Genomic DNA, 17,525 nt, shown 5'->3' on the forward strand with positions numbered 1-17,525 from the left:
ACATACACCTCAACTTGAATGCACCAGAGGCCAAGTTCATCCCGGTCCTAGAGCCGAGAATGGAGCAAAGACAGAGAGGTAGCAACTTATGCACCTCTGAATCGGAGAGAGAGGACCCCTAAGGACTGGCATTGCTCATGTTACTGCCCCAAAAGCCCCTTCAAGGAACAGAATTACTGTAGGGCTGGGAGATGAACTGGCTGCAGCTCCCGGCATTCGTACCTCAGCATGGACCACACACCAGGCGTGATGCCTCCCCCTCCCAGTGTAAAGCCGAGGAACAATGACACATCTGTCCACAGAAGCACAAGCACTAAGATTACAGCTGCTTCTTGCAGTGATCTGAAGCACAAAGGAAGTCCCTCTGAGCCCTGTCTTCCTCTAGCTGTCACACCTCAACTGGACCTGGCTGTAACACCGAGGCCCTTCACTATTTTATATCTGACTTTGTTTTTCTAGGCAAGAAGGGGAAAAGCAATTAATTAATCCACGGAGTAATTTCATTATTTATTAGTAGTCTTGTCATGTACACTGGCTACTCAAGACGGTTATTTCTAAAATTTTTTTAAACCTCACAGAGAGCAATTCTTAACACCCCAGTGCTTTAAATTAAGACTGAAATTGTAAACCTAATAATTTGCTCCAATTGTCTGGACTGGTGACCCAAAAATCAGTTGGTCCACTTTACTTCACCAACATGAATTCTTTGTAAAGGGGAATTTAATAATGCTGAAAAGGAGGAATTAAAAACCTGCAAGATCAAAGAACAGGAACAGAAAAAGCTTAGCAGTTGATGACAGCCTTATCCAGCCACTAGTTCTTGGTAGGCATCACTTTAGCTAATAATATCACAATGTGCTTACACCTTCAGGGCACCTTTCATTAAAGAACCTCTAAACACTTTGTAGACCCTAATTAGATCTCAAGCCACAACATTCCTGTGAAAAACTGGATTTCTAGCTGCTGAAATTTCCAAATGATCGGGAAATAAGTATAATTTTGTAGCAGATTAATAAGGTCCTGTCCACAATAGGAAATGACACCCAAGTCTGGAAAATAATGAAGAGACCTACATCGGTGCAAGCAGTGCTTTGTGACAGTGGTCTGACCAGAGAGAGATCTCCTACAGCATATCAGGAGTGTATCTTTTTCACCATAGCAATCATCGACCAAAGCTGAAGTGCTGCTGCAATCAACCCTTTGCCTCTGTGCTACTACAGAAATCCGAGGTGTGTTTTATAGATAATTAAAATGTGTTTTATAGATAATTAAACAAAAAGTCTGCCAAAGCAAAACCAAAGCAGCACCAGAAATGGAGTGCAACAGGAGTCCCATCTCCTGCTCTAGCAGGCTACCACTTTGAAAGACATTAGTGATACTGTCAGATGCCTTAGGTGTTCTCAAAGATTTTATCAAGTGTTCAATTTTGAAGCAGACCACTTAGCTACAGTTTTACCAGACACCTTGAAATTAAAAAAGGCTAGTCTCACCAAGAAGTTTTAAACAAAAGAAAATAGTGGGAAGAGGTGTCATAGGTCAGATCTGCAACTTTGTTTAACTCACACACAGAAGAATGCAAGACAATAGTTTTTCTCTTCCATCCTTTCTGCAAAGCACAGCTCAAGCCATCACCTGTCTTCTGACACTAGTCAGCCATAAGAAACAGGTACCTTAATGTTAAACCTGGCCAGCTGTAATACATTTGCTAAAGTAATTACATTTACTTTTACAGATTACATGTGCTTAGATTTCACTTACTAATGCACTAGAAAATCAGAAGTTTCGGTGTTGCAGCTGAAGTTCAGCACTGTTATAATCAAAGACAGCATCCAGCACCTAAAGGTGCAAACCATACACACATTTTAAAAACTGAAGTACTGTAGCTACCATGTACTACAGGATCTATATTTCTTATCTGTTAGCTCAAAGCACCTTATATCCTTTTCTCTTATTCCTTGCCACATTAACAAGGCTATGATAATTAGATGGCAATTACCTAAATGTCCAAATCTTTGGTCTCCTTCAAATGAAGCTTTTCTCAATCCACATAATTTTATGCTCACACCATGACATTATTTTGAGGTTGATGTCAACAGCTGACGTTCCTAACAAAATCTGGTTCTTCTGGCCATAGACGGGTTACTGAACTGCCTGAAGGCAAAACAGCATTCAAAATGAAATTTCAGGTCCCATTCCCCTCAGTTACCAATGGTGAGCACAACTACAAACTAGGAAATGTAAAGCCACAGTGGATTCAGAAGGGTAAAATTTAAAGGCAGGTACATGTTTCTTGGGCATTATATCCATGCAAAAAATGCATATGGGTAAGGAGGGTAGGTCATCTTTTATGCACATAACAAGAATGCCAACACAAGTGGAGCGTGTTTGTTTTCTACCGCTTGTGTAAATGTCAAAACATGATTTATGTCTAAAATGCAAATGAGACAGTCTATCTCTCATCAAAATGGCCCTTCAGTTGAAGTAATTGCACCTGTATAAATGCAAAGTCACATGCAGTACATAAAGCTTGTCTTTCAGGTATTTCAGAGATATACTTTTATGCTCCTTGTGTAGCAGGAGGCACAAAAGTTGTATGAGAAGCAGCTGTTTCCATGTACCCTCCTGTTCTTCTGTCACAGACATGTTCCAGCATAAAATTGTAGTTGTTCATTTCTGACACACTCGTTTCAACTAATGCATCACTTTCAGGCATGACAAAAATGGATGTGACACCGTCTGTCTGATCTCTCCCTCCTACAGTTTTCATTTCTGCACTGAAATCCAGGTCACTCCAAAGCCTTCTCTTGTCCACACTGAACAAACCCAATTCTCATCCTTTCCTCATAGGAGAGGTGCTCCATCCCTCTAATCCTCTTGGTGGTCTCCTCTGCACTCACTACAACAGGTCAATGTCCTTCATGTGCTGGATGTCCTTCATGTGTCCCCAGAGCTGGATGCAGTGCTCCAGGTGAGGTCTCACCAGAGCAGAGAGCTAAAAATCACCTCCCCTAACCTGCTGCCCACACTGCTTTGAATGCAGCCCAGGATACAATTGGCTTTCTGGGCTGCAAGCACACAGTGCCAGCTCATGTCCAGCCTCTCATCCACCAGTACTCCCAAGACTTTCCCAGCAGGGCTGCTCACAATCTGTTCATCCCCCACCCAATATTGATGCTTGGGATTCCCCCAACCCAGGTGCAGCACCTTGCACTTAGTCTTGTTAAACACCATGAGATTCCCATGGGCCCACTTTTTGAGCTTTCCAGGTCCCTTCTGGATGACATCCCCCCCTTCAGGTGTGTCAGCCACGTCACTCAGCTTGGTGTCATCTGCAAATTTGGTGAGGGTGCACTCGGTCTAGCACAAAAGAACTTTGTGCCACCTCTGCTTTCTGAAACCACCATGACAGACACACTGCCTAAGGGGATTTATTGCCCGTTTGCTGAGAATACCTTCAGTAAATTATGAATAAACTTTCTCAAAAGCAGCCCAATACAATAAGTGTGGTTCTAACACCACCCCATGGATGTAAGGCAGCAGAAAGTATCCAGCAGCAGAAATCTAGAACAGCATCACTTACCCTATGCTTTCACTGATCAAAAATAAAGCTGGTCAAGGGTGGCCAGGTGCTTTGGACAGAATACCATAACACCCCATAACAGCCTTGCACTTAACTAAATAGCAAAGGGGAAATTCAGCATACACTAAAAGGCATCATATCTCTTGACATCCAAGTCCCCAGACAACATTTATTTAGGTCTTTTTCCCTTGGAAAACCGCTCAGCTGATAATCCTACATTCAATACCTTGGGTTGTTTTTTCTCCTCTAACACCTCTAAATATGTTTAAACTGCTCTAAAATTTTAATCCTTCTTCACTGGCAAAAATTGCCCTGCTTATTTATCTCTTCCTTTGTGGTTAATATGGCAGTCCCAGAGTCACATGAAAGAAAGGTAAGTAAGTAGTAGGCCTTTGAATATTACATCCTGGGATGACAGCATGGCTTAGACCTGTGTGTCTTGCTGTAGGAAACAGAAGTCCTGATCTCTGTCCCTACCTCTCTCACTTACTTTACACATGACCTTGGCCATTTTTGTCTCAGTAAAGTGACCTATAACATGCACAATGTTATTAGCATACACAGTTCAGGTTGAATTTGGCAAGCACTGTTCAGCCAAAGAGAGTATTAAGATAGAAATACGGGGTATCCTTTAGGACAGAAGCATGCTGGAAGCAAGCAGAAGTAAAACTTTTATGTTGTGTATTCAAACAAGAGCTCTCCCACTGGAGTTTCTCTCTCTTGGCAGCATTTCATTTCCTCAGGAGGAAGATCCAGAGAGGACTAAAAATCTCATCTCAAATCCTCTGAGCAATAGGCTCTCTACTCCTGGCTCACCACAGTGAATCTGACAAATCACTGCAGTTGACAGAAGTCATTTGTGTGTGATGGCAGAACAGCATCCTGTGTGAAACAAGTTGGTGATCTCAGATCAATTATGTAAGAACACATTTCTGCAACACCACTGGGAATAATTAGCAGTTCTCTGAAACACAGACACACTACCTTCTGCTTTGCTTTTTCTGTGGACAGTATAATTAGCTTTGTCTCAGACAGTGAGCAGTAAGAAACCTGTAATAGGCTGAGAAGAGACTTGTAACCCCACTCTCTAAGAGCTCACTTTAAATAAGGGGGTAGGGCCATTTAAAACATTCTCCATACTTTATTGCCTTCTCCCTCTCAATTTTGGTCCACAGTTCAAGCTTAATTACCATCATTCTGCTTTCCTTCAAGTCCTCGAGGAAAGTAAAAATTGAAGTTAACACTACTGAACTCCACGGTCTTAAAATGGTTTCCCTCCAACACTGGGACTGCACAGCATCGTGCTGCAAACCCCATGACAATGAAACTTTACACCACACACCTGTAAATGTCACTGTTTCAAAGACTGATTAAAGCAAAAAGCATCTGAAACCAGTGGTTCTATTGGTGGGAAATTCTGCTAAAATCACGGGAGCTGTGTTAAACTCTAAGCCTAAAACAACATTTCAAAGCTCACACTTCAGAGGTTCTGGTTCTAGATGTGCCTGTACCTCAGGTGCTGCTGTACAGGAGAGCAGCAAGAAGAAATACCAAAACATAAGGAGTAAAAAAAAAACAAGACAACAAACCCCTCTCTCTGTGGCCTTCATTTACTCTTAATCAATACCTGTCACATCTTCAACTGAGCTTCCTCATATCCAGAAAAACAGCAAAGCCCATCTCGCAGCTGCAGATTGTTGTAGTACCCAAACACCCTTCTTAAATAACACTTCTACTGGATTTCAAGAAGTTTTAAAGCTCTGCTGTCTCTTTGAGACCAAAGCTACCCTTTCAATAGAGCACAGCCACCATACTCCAATTTTGCATGATTTAGCTGAGCTGAAGGTTGAGCTTGAAGGAAGAGGTAGTATTATACAATTCTGATGAGAGGTTTGACCTGGGAAATATACAATTCTTATTTCACTGCTTCTTTTGATAGTTTCAAGGCAGAGCAACTACATGTGGTGCTTCTGTCTGAACTGGCTTACAATAATCAACATAACTTCTCTTTTGATATCGTTGAAATTAAGGAGCAAAAAACATGAAGCTCCCTGCAGAACAGTCTTATTTTGCCATATTTCCTAACCATCAAGGAAACATGAGCAATCTAGTAAGAAAGAAATTCACTGTTGCACTCAGAAAGAAAATCAGATACTTCTTTGGTCCTCCCTGACACATTATCCCTACAGTCCATTTACACAGGTGCTACTCAAAGCAGAATTCGGCTCCTTTCTCTCAGGTGGTCTGACACATTTACTGCGATGTGTAGATATGTCCATATATTTTATATTATGTAAAGCATATTTCCCAGACTAAAACCCTCTCCCAGAGAGTCTCCCTAGGTCTCTGTCTGATTTTGGCCTCATTTACTCCCTTGCAAATGAAAAGCAGTTCCATTGAAGTGAGTGAGGTAACACTTGTCTTAAACCTGTGTGAGATCATGTCAGAGCCGTGGTCCATAATAAAACCAGCTGCTGTTAACTCTTCAACAAGTTTCCATTCATTAGGGTTTTCTTTGCTTAAATTCACATGAGCAATATCCATGGGCCAAGAAACACATTTTAGAAAGACAGCTATTTCCCCTTGCTAAAAACTAGAAAGTGCAGCAAACTATCCCAGTCTTCACTGAAAAACTACTGTATTTTGTTAATAAACAGAGGCATTTATGGACAAAACATGTGTGAATATACTTTTGGGAATCATCCTGTGCTGCCTAGAGGATAGGGACAAGATAAATATGTCTTTCACAGCTTTTCATTTTTGGTTTTGTGGGAGGAGGTTGGTGCTGGGTATGGGTTTTTTTCATGCCTACAGTTTCTGGTATTTAATTCTAAATTGGGGGAAAACTTTGAATGCAAATGTTTAAATTCAGCCTTGGTGACCTGTAGACATTGAACCAGGATCAGTGAAAACAGCTATGCCTGCTCATGCCAACAACCTTTCCATCAGTGACTTTCCATTGTCTGGAAGGGTCACAGGAGAGACAGAAATAACGTGCTCAGATTATAAGGATTTTTTCTAGTTCATTGCACCAGTCTCCTGGCCTTCAGAACCGTATAGCTGTATTTTGTCACATAAGTCAAATTCATAATCTGTCTCCACTTCCAATCTGTTCATTTATAACAAAACATATTTCCCATACATACAGTAAATTCCTTTCATTTTTTACTAAGATGAGATGATCTTTATCAGATACTGTGACACAGAAGGCAAATACGTCATTACTACCTCCCCTCTTGTTAATATTAAGTCTACTATATATTAGCTCCAAGGAAGGAGCTCACATCTACTTAGAGAGGGCAGGAAAAAAACCCCAACAAATTGCCTATTTTGAAAAAGCAATTTGGTTGTTATAGTAGACGGCCCAAGAACGACAAACTAGCTTTTTGGTTTGATAGGTGAAGCAATAAATGTCTTTGCTGACCATGGAAATCCTTTCTTGGACAATGGACTGAGGCTTTAAGGCAGTTCACGAGCACAATAGAGAAGGGGGTTGATGATTTTGACAGCCTTTACTGAAGGACCACAACAAAGGGAAGGGGAACTCCCATCTGGGGACAGTGCAGAGCAGCAGAGTTGAACACCACGAACTCTTGCAATGCTCCTCTACAAGCAGCCAAAACGAGATTGCACAAACACTGAGCTTGGTCATAAATCAGTCAGAGGAGGGGAAATGCAGGGGAAAAATTGCTCCAGAGCATGCATCATTTACCCTTTCTTCTTTTAAGAGGGAAAAGAAAAACACAGCCATCTCCCATCTTCCATTTAGGCTCAGGAACATAGTAAAAATAGAAGAAATAAAAGGCATTTTTGAACGTGCAATAATACATATTGCATTCAATATGCTTGTTATTCAAGAACATTTTTCAGGAGCTCCAGATGCCATTTAAAAAGCCAATATAACACAGAGTTTCATAGAATCATAGGATCAACAGGGTTGGAAAAGACCTCCAAGATCATCAAGTCCAACCCTTGATCTATCACTGCCTTGGTTTCTCACAATCCAAACCCTGAATGAAAAAATATGAATGAGATTAGATAAGTAGTTATTTTGATCTCCAAATTGGCTATCTCTGATTCTTCTAAGGTCTGGAAGATGGAACTATTCATGTGTTACTATCGCATGACCCAACAGTCACAACCTGACAGTGCTTCTTTTGGCCATATTAGGGTTCCTCAGTGGGTGTGTCATAGCATGACTTCATGATAATGATCAAATAACATCTCCTTAGAATTACTGCCAGCCAGACACGAAAAGCATTTGGAGGAGCAGAAGATTGGCTTCAAATCCAGCCAACCTGTCCTGTGTCTGACTGTAACACCCATTTTAAACATGGCCTCAAAACATGAGCATGGTGTGCAATAAGGCATATAATCTGGGAGATCCAACTGATCAATCAGCCCTTCTGGCCACAAAGATGTGGGTTTTCAGCAAAGTTATGCAGGGGATCCCAGACAATCTCTAAATTTACCAGTATGGCAAAAACATCATATTTCTAAGGTACTCAATGTAACACAAACAATAAAAGCTCCAGAAAATCTCCAGCGAGCAGAAAACCTTCTTTAGCTCCATTTTTGCATTTAACTGTCTCTTTCCTTGTGAAATAAAATGCAACTAGACCAACTACTTTATCCCTGTGATTTTGACGGTAGAGAGTACTGATCCCTAAATGAAATAAACTGAAAAGCAAGAATGTAAACACGACTGTGCTTCAATGACTTTGTGTCCCTATGTCATCTGTGTAGGGTTTCACTATCCAGAAACTGATGTGGTGGAGACAAAATCCCTGAGAGCTGTGAGGAGGAGGGATCCCTTCTGCAACTCCCATCCAAAGCACGCTGCTTCCTTCCTCCCCGCCCAAAACTCATCCCTATTTATATGCACACACTTCTTATTTGCTTCGATCCTATGGTCCCATCCCTGACTCTGAAACACTCGCATTTAGTCATGGCTTTTGTTAAAGTTAGTGCTTTATACTCAGTGAGAATAAGGTTTTGTCCTCTAATCCAAACCTTCAGTCATATAAATGCACGCTAGATGCACTGAAGACCAAGGAGCTACATTTATGTATACTGCTGGAGAAATGTTTTTTATTTGCTTGTGTTGATAGGGGGAAGGAGAGGAAATAGACTGGTGTGTCTGGTTTTATGGAGGAGGGTTAAATGGCAAACCAGACTGGCTGTAGTTTACAGGGATCTAAATAAAGGAACAAGAAAAAAACTAGTCACAGAGCTTTCAATAACACGCAGCAGAGCAAACTGCAAGCAAACTACAAGCAAAGTTGTCATAATGTATTGTCTTTTATTGTCATAATGCATTGCTCCTTGATTCCATACTGTGTCCAGTGAATAAGCCACTTACTATTGTCATTGGAGTGAATGGAGCTCAGATCTTTCCCATATATGGCAGGGCTTTTAATCACCAGGGAGCAAACAAGCAATGGAATTTTACTGGCTTTCTGGGTTTGCAGTGCCCTTTCTTGCATGAAATACTATTTTCCAGTGAATGTTTGTTTCTGGGATTTTGACCCAATTTCCTGCTGTCGTTGTCCTTTAGGGGACGGGTAGAAAGCCAAACAAACAGGGCCAGCTTCTCAACAGCAAGCAGCTTACAGCAAATTCTGAGTAACTCAAGGAAATCAAACAGATTTCCAGTTACTAAGGTAACTGAGATTAGACCCAATCTATATTTTTAAAAAAACCTCTCACAATACTGTTTGCATCACTGTACAGCTCCTGAAATCAAGTTCAAATTCAGACCAACTGATGCCCAGGTCAAATCTTCTCCCTCATTTTCACCAGTGTAGCAGAAAAGAGACAATTGGTGTTTTAAATTACTGGCATGGTGGTAGGGAAATTCTCAGCTGGCCTGCTTTTGCCAGTGTAATATATATTAGCCACAGAAATGTTTGGCTCCATATCATCTGGATTGCCTAAACGTTCTTGTTCATATTTATGGCAATTAAAATGCTGCACTTCAATCTTTATAATACAAGTTCTCTTTGAAGTGGCAAAGCAGCAGCTGTGGCTTATCAGACATCCGAATTAAACTCCTCATTTTCATGGCAGGGGTGTGGCTCTGCCATGGGGATATGCTGTTCCCAAAGCCAAAAAAAGCAGCAAGCTCTCTCCTCTTGCCTACCCAGGGGTGCAGCACCCCAAAGCCACCCATGAACGATGTTGGCTGGAGGCATCCTGCAGCACCAGCAGGTTAAGCTATGCAGGTAAACGAGAGCTGACCAAATACTTCTCCAGATCTCAGAGCGAACCCAACCCACCCCTAATTTCCACACATTGTAGCCAAGCTCCAGGAATTTTTTTTCCAAACCTATGAGTTTTGACTGGGCCGCAGCAAAGCCAAATTCTCCCCGGCTTAATGGCTTTTGAAATTGCTGAGAGAAAGCAGGTTATCACACAGTCATGAGGAAGATGCTAACACAAAGTCCTCAGCCTACTCTCTCTGTCTACTGAACCCAGAAGACTGAGGCAGAATTGTCCTCAGCACAACAGCTTGTATTAGTGGTGATCCAGGCTATCAAATTAGCACTGCTAGGTCCTCTGGAATGTTGAGGAGTTATAAAAGGTCATACCTTTGCCTCTGGAATGAAAGATTTTATCAGAGTGAGCACTGTGGCTCAGAAAAACAAAACAAAAAATAAAACCACACCCACACACAAAAAACCCCCAAAAAACCCAAAAAAAACTCAAACAAAAAAACCCCACCCAAAACAAAAAAAAAAAAAAAAAAAAAAAAAAAAAAAAACAAAACAAAAATAAAAAAAGAAAGAGTGTCATTTCATTAGAGAGCTCAGTGTCAAAAAAAAAAGAAGGAAGTGAGAAAAGGATGGTAACATGCCCTGTGGCAGTCAGAAAGGCAGCAGGGAACATCAAAGCCTTGCAAAGAAGAAAAAAACAATGGCCTGATCACAGACTCCTTCACTGGGGAAGAGATCACTTTGAAGATGACTGGAATCCAAGGGGCAGGATCCTCCGACCTTGACTTCTGAAGGAGCCCAGGAACTGCTGCTCCTGCACTCCCTTGATGAGGGTTCATCCAGCCCTGAGCTGCTTCTCTCTAGCTAAAATCAGTTACTTCAGACAAGGACATAAAACAAGCTGCCAAAATCTCAGGACCTTTATTTACATAGCTGTCATAGGTTCAGGCTCCCTCAGCCATTTAATTAATCATCAATGCTAGTTCTCCCTCACCCCGAGTCATTTAAATTTTAGAATTGACACAGTGATTTCCATGCCCCTTAGATTTCCTCATGCTTGAAGGAAGATTGGGAAGGTCACATGCACATCCATGTGCAATGACATTGTCTTCCTGCATTTAGCAGAACACACCCCCCCTTTTATATTTGTTGGCCTTCAGAGTTGTCCTTCTGAATATATCCCAAACCAGCACATTTATAGCAAAACTTTATCTCCACAAATCTATTTATCTATTCTATAAGCTATTCTATAAGATAAACTCCAAAGGTTTTTTTTTTTTTGCCATCTAAGGACATAAACCAGAAAGTGTGCAAATGGGTGGGTTCCACTTTGCTTCACACCCTCCACAGCAAACCTCAAGGGGAATGCTCTTTATTTGTGTTCTGTATACAAGAGGGCATGAAAACATGTAATGTTGTTTCATTGCCTGAAATCTTTCCCTAACGTTTTCCCCAGTGCAGCCTGGCCTGCCCCAGGGGTTACAATTTCAAATGCTTTCTTGGACACAAAACTGAACAAGCAGATAAGGTTCAGCAGCTTCCTTAAGAGTTTTGCTTCCAAGCTTATGACACTGTGGTGGATCTGTATGCAAAACCTGTCTTCACTCAGTTTTGGAACATGCATGACAACTTCACAGGAAGATTGTTTCAGGTGCAGCAAGCAATCTGCAAGCACCCAAGAAATTCCCTCCAGACACATCAGCATGCTGTCACTACTGAGCCTGGTCCACATCTTCCACCTCATTCACTGGGCTTCAGCAGTTTTATACCCTTAATCTAGAAGTTACTTTCTAGTAGAATACACGTCTGTGTGAACAAACCAAGAAAAAAAAAGTCTGAGTTCGTGCTGGGAAATCAGTCAAGGTTTTAGCAAGTGCTTAAACTTGGCATTTTGGTATTAGAAGTTCTTTATGAACACTAATGAACTAAGCCCCAGCAACCCAATGGGCTAAATACAGAAAGGTACAGATTATCCTTTATTTGGAGATAGAGAAACAGACACATGATCATGAAGTGACTCACCAGGTATTTAAGACCATAGAAAAAAATTCAAAGGAAAAATTACTCTAGTGGCTTAAGATACAGCTGCTTTTCCCCTTTCTCTCTTTCCCCTGCTTCCTCAGTTGTTTGGTCCTGCCCTCAGTGCAAGCCAGCAGGACAGGCTCCATAAGCACTTCTTCCTAGCTTGAACCCATAAACACTTCCATAGACAAGATTTTCTGATTAGGAGGTGCCCCTATGCTTCATGGACAGAGTTTTTCCCTTTTAATGGGCAGACAAAAGGGGCAGGAAGGGGGAAAGAGGCATAAACTTGCAGTGGTGGCTCCTGACTGTCATAGGTTTACTTGTTCTAAAAAAAAAAAAGGGGGGGAATTCTAATTTTTTCTTTCCCCTGCATCCCTGTAAAAGAAAGATGTTGAATGGGAGAGGGTGGTTTGCCTCCTGCTGATCGTGGTTAGAATTACGCCAAAAGGTGGAAAGTACTGAACTGTTTCCTTTTTCAAGGGGACTTTGGGTACAGGATTATTGTTTAGTTGTTTTTGTGTTCTCTTGTTGTTCTGCCCATACACATATATCCTTTAATAAAGGGCTGTTATTTTTTCCTTTCTCCATACTTCCTCAATTGGAGCCTCTTAATTTCAGATTTACAGTTGCTTAGAGGGAGGAGTTTGGTCTTCCTCATAACTCATCATCCTTAACAAAACACTTCAGTCTCATTGAACTGAGACACTGACCACTGGTGGAGGGGTGACCCAGCTCAGAGCCTACCTGCCTCACTGCCGGGGAGCCCAGCGAGTCTGGGCACTGCTGTCACTGGATGCACAACAGTTTCTGCACAACAAAGCAACAGTCAAGAGGTTTTCAAGTGAGAAAGACTGGAAAGCAGCTTTCCTTGCAAGGGCAGCTGAGGTCCCTCCCCTGATGCTCCAGGAGAGGGACACAGTAGGGACCACACTGCCAACGCTGGTGTCTGCTCAGCAATCAGGCTGCAAGTCCCACACCATTTGTAAGCACTAAGCACAGTTCCAAAGGAAAAACACATGAAATGCAGCACTTTGTTAATGCAGGATGGAAACCACACAGCTAACACAGCAGGGCTAGCAGCTGCGTAACAGTGGTACATTCTCTAACCTTTTTGGTTGATCAAATCTGTTTCAAGAAAAGCAGGAGCAAGCTCCCCCAGAACTGGGAGTGATCCCAAATGACTGAGTATTGAGCATCCTTCCCTGCTGGGCCAGTTGAAATGTACCAAGGCATCAGGAAAAAAAAAAAAAAAAAAAAGGGAAGAAAGTCACATAATTCAGCTGTCCCGCAACCTCAGTGTTTCATCCAGAATGGTCAGATCTAATCTGATCTTCACATGTCTCTGGGTCAAATTTCAGCCTTAACCAAATCCTTGACAAGCAGCTTAGAAGCATGGACCAGCTACATCTTCCCAACAAGAATCAGCACTCCAAGAGTAAGTACCTACACATACGTAGGTGACTTGTTACAGTTGCCCCCCAAACCTATTTTCATCCATTTAACCGCTCAGAAGCTATGAACAAAACCCTCAAACCATCCCCTGCACATGCATATTTCTGAAGGCTCTAGTAAGGCAGCAGCTTCCTCGTTAGAAGGTGCCAGGGGGTAGTTACTATGAGGAGGCAATTTTTAAAGAATGAAAGCTTCCTTTGAAGGCAGACTCCCACTCTTTGCAGTCACAGGCCTGCGTGCCTCAGGCTTTGTACACCTGGAGCCCAATCCTGCAAACTCCCTACGAAGCTCCTCTCAAAGGCAACAAAAGATTCACAGGACTGCATTTCTCATTCTGCCCTGTTGCCTTTTTGGGTGCTTTCTCCCATACCCAGGAGAGTCCAGACAAGCCCTGCAGATGGACAGTTAATGCTGCTCTCTTGGTCCTCTCAGGCATATATGGTTTCCTGTCCTTTGTTCACACACAGTGATCAAATGCACCAAGTTGTACCCTTGGCAGACAGGAGTTGGATCTTTAATACAAATTCAAATTCAGACAGCCCACAGAATAGGTCTCACGTAAACAACTACTGAGAAAACAGAATATCTTAAACAGTCCCAGGGCATTCATGTTCTATTTGTCCTGAAGAAAGGACATCCTGCAGGCCTTGCCCTATCTTTCTAGTCTCACCACCTGGAACAAGAAGCACTGTGCCCTAAACCTGTATGGGACTGAGATGCTGACTGGCATGTCGCATGTGGCCCCATGAATGACACTGAAGAATAAGAAATCATCTTAATGCACTTCAACTTTCCCTCTAATGACAGCCAGAGGAACTTACATGCCCTCCTTTCCTTTCAAATAACCCAGCTTTCAGTGTCACTGTTGCATTATGGGTATCGATGTCGGACAAGAAATAAAAGCACAAGGGAAATTACCCCTTTCTCAGGCTGCTCCATGTCATAATAATGCTGTGAGTATATGAAGTAGCAATTGTGGAAAATCCCTTATTCTTCTAATACATGCTTACGTCACTCAGTGTCAAAGTGTATTTAGAGTACACGGGACTACCCTTGCATCAGACCCTGAATCCATTAATGATGGTATTGATTTCACCAGGACCAGTTGTGTGAATGAAGGCTGTGGAATTGATCCTCTTGTCATTGCAGGTGGCAATAAAGAGGAGTTTTCAGGAAATACAAATTATTTCAGTTGAGTCTCTTGTTCACAGATATCTTGTCTGGTATTTCTTCCCTGCCATTATGATTTAGATACTGCATTAAGGTATGCAGGTTTTATTGACTAAGATACTCACCTATCAAAAAAGCTTCCCTAAAAAAGGCAGACCTACACTTTCTTCAAATATATTGGGAAAAGTTCAACCCTGCCTTACCTTAAAGGCAATTTAATTAAGCAAATGGACTACTGAAAGTTTCCCTCCATTTGTAATTTATGTTACAGAAGTCCATTCCATTGATTTTGGTATGTGTCATTTTAGGATCCCATTCCATCTCAATGGCAGGAGAAAAAGATGTGAGACATGCTGCAGATGCATATGCTTACTGAGAAACTACAGCTACACTTAATGAGACAGAGAAAGAACGGAGGTAGGGTCCCAGAGTTCCTTGATGGCAAATCACACAAGCACAAATCTTTCACAGTATGGTATCTAAAACAGATAAATTACACTAAATAGACAGTTGTCACAAAAAAAAAACACAACAAAAAAAACCAAAAAACACAAACCAGCCAACCAAACAAAACAACAAAATCAAAACTCCAAACAAACCAACCCAAAAAATAGCAACAAACTGGCTCCTTATTTTCTTTGAGCTGCTTCCAAGGAGGGAATGTGTTATTTTCCCAAATTATTCTCCTGCCCGCCTTTTAGCAAGAGAAGCCTTCTCAGGCAAAATTGCACAAAAACTGCACACTCTGAAAATAAATATTCCTCTGAAAGCAAACACTCCACAAAAAGTAATTTTAAAAAGAGTTATGTTTTCATTCCTCCAAACTGCATATGACATATGAGAAAAATCTCTTCTACTTCTGTGGATCTGGGCAGAGATTAGCAGTTTGGTCAATGTCTGCTGCTATCAAGTATTCATCTGCAGTTAACTTCCTCCCTCCCTTCCTTTTCCCAGCTCTTTCTTTGAGAAATTTCCTGCTATGCAGAATGTCATGCTATCAGCAGACAACCTTGAACAATGATTTCCAACTGTCCCAGCGTGTGAAAGGAGCTGGGAAGGGGAGCCTGCTCGCTGGCTCTCCCCAGGACCGCTCTGACAGAAATGCAGACCCAGACTTTTAAGAGCTCCAGTCGCACCCAAGCGCATTTTTCTCCCCCTTTTAACAGGAAAGACAACTTCACAAAAACATTCTGGCAATATGCTGTTGCACATGCTGAAGGCTGAAAACAAAAACAGATGCCATCTGTTGTCAACAATACTTCTGTGAAAGGCTGCCACGAGGGACATCTGATTCAGCAAGTATCAGATCACTTACATTAACCAGAGCTTTACTGTATCTGTATCAGTTACGCCCAGAGACTGCCTTTATAGTCAGGCTGCCCTGAAAGCCCAGGTATTAGGATGCAAAATTAAAAGCAATTCAGCAGACCTTAATAAACTAAAAACTCTTATTGCAATTCCTTTAAAAAAAAAAAGGGGGGGGGTAGAGGGGAAACAAGAAAGGATAGATAGGTTATTGCTCCACTAACAAGCCCACTGAAGGATCAAAAATGGAGTGGCAGGACCAGCACAGATCCTGCCCTGCATCTCCTCATTCAGGTCTGCCGGGGTGGGCAAGCAGGCATCCCCTCCACCCGCCTGGCACAGAGATCTCCCTTAGTTCACCACGAACATCTGGAAAGGGGGTGGGGGTGAGGCACAGAGAGAGAGGAGGAGAGCAGAAATAGTCTCTGACACTTTTCGCAGTATTCCCACAGCCCGTTAGATTTTGCATGCTGCCTGATCTGTAGCTGTAACGCAAACGCAGTCAGACCGGCTCACTCCCAAACAAATACGTATCGTTAAGTCCTTACCTCTGGCTGAAAAGTATTCAACTAGTAGGAAGGAAATGAATAACTGCTGCTTGGGCAGGAGCGCAGCAAGAAAGACACACCAGCAGCCTCACACACAGCCCTATTCAATAAAACTACAGCTTTTCCTTGGCCCCTCCCAAAAGTCAATGCTAAGTGAATACATATCCCTTATGTTTACAATTGGCAGGCAGCGGTATGCATTGTCCTCAATTTATTCTAATAGACAGCCAATGGCTGTGCACAAGCCAAGGTGGGTTCAGCCTGCCTGCAGAGATGCCTGTCATTCCCTAGGCATGCTCAGGAAGCCACTCATCAGAAAACCAAGACCTAAAAAGCTTCGAAAATTCGTGCAAGCTGCCAAAACTGTCTTGCTACATGCCCTTTTTTGGTTATCCTTAGCAGGGCCTCTGAAAGTAAATCCTCTGTCAGGAACAATCATAAGAAATGTTAATCTTGGAGAAAGAGGCTGTCTTGTTGAACACAAATGGAGCTTAAAAAAGGAAATACACTGAATGGAAAGAGACACAGTAAACATATTTACTTTTTGCACCAGTTTAAAAAAAGATCAAATAAATAATTTTACTACAGCTAAACTTCACTGTATTTTTTTTTTAACAAGGACCACATGTAAAAGGGAGCAGAAACGCTCTGCTGTACAATCTTGATTCTGCAGGAAAAGAGAAACACCAGTGGGAAGGGCACATGAAAGCTGAGTCGGCAGGCTTCACAGCCCCTTTCCATTTCTAACAGTACAACAGAAGTTACAGACAGAAGAGCTGTGTTCTGAAATATAACTTTTAAAGAGATTTAAAACTTTGATGATGATCCTTGGCAAGCTGGACTAGTTGGATGCAGAGGTTTAGTTTATAGGCATCCAGTTATTTATCTAGACATTAAAACTGGTTCATTTACTATGAAAATAGCCCCACATCTGCATAATCCGACCAGCACTTTTCACTGTCTTTAAATATTATTGATAAAGTAAGCTTAAATCTGTTTTCCTTTAGTGATTGCACACTATGGATAACTTTGCAAATTATGTAGGTAGCTTAAAAAAAATGAACAAACAGATGAAGACTGACTCTGGAAACATACAAAGTATATAAATGAATTGTGAAAATAAATTTGAAAATTGTTGCCTAGGAAAACAGCACAGTACACAGATCCTAACACGTACCAGCCACTAAGCAAGGATGCAGGACAACACCTGACTGCTCTAGGGGGGCAAGA

The 17,525-nt window shown here is 41.8% G+C and overlaps 1 long non-coding RNA gene across 1 annotated transcript in view; it reads right to left on the reverse strand.

The window, feature by feature from the left end:
- Positions 1–16,580, reverse strand: part of LOC108501743 — a 40,235-nt gene extending 23,655 nt beyond the window's left edge. Inside the window, exon 1 of the long non-coding RNA XR_001876270.1 lies at positions 16,296–16,580. This is a non-coding gene — a long non-coding RNA (uncharacterized LOC108501743). The remainder of the gene's footprint in view (positions 1–16,295) is intronic.
- Positions 16,581–17,525: the final 945 nt, after the last annotated feature.

This window comes from Lepidothrix coronata, unplaced genomic scaffold (assembly GCF_001604755.1).
Source record: "Lepidothrix coronata isolate B3197 unplaced genomic scaffold, Lepidothrix_coronata-1.0 Scaffold107, whole genome shotgun sequence".
In the NCBI taxonomy this organism is placed as follows: domain Eukaryota; kingdom Metazoa; phylum Chordata; class Aves; order Passeriformes; family Pipridae; genus Lepidothrix; species Lepidothrix coronata.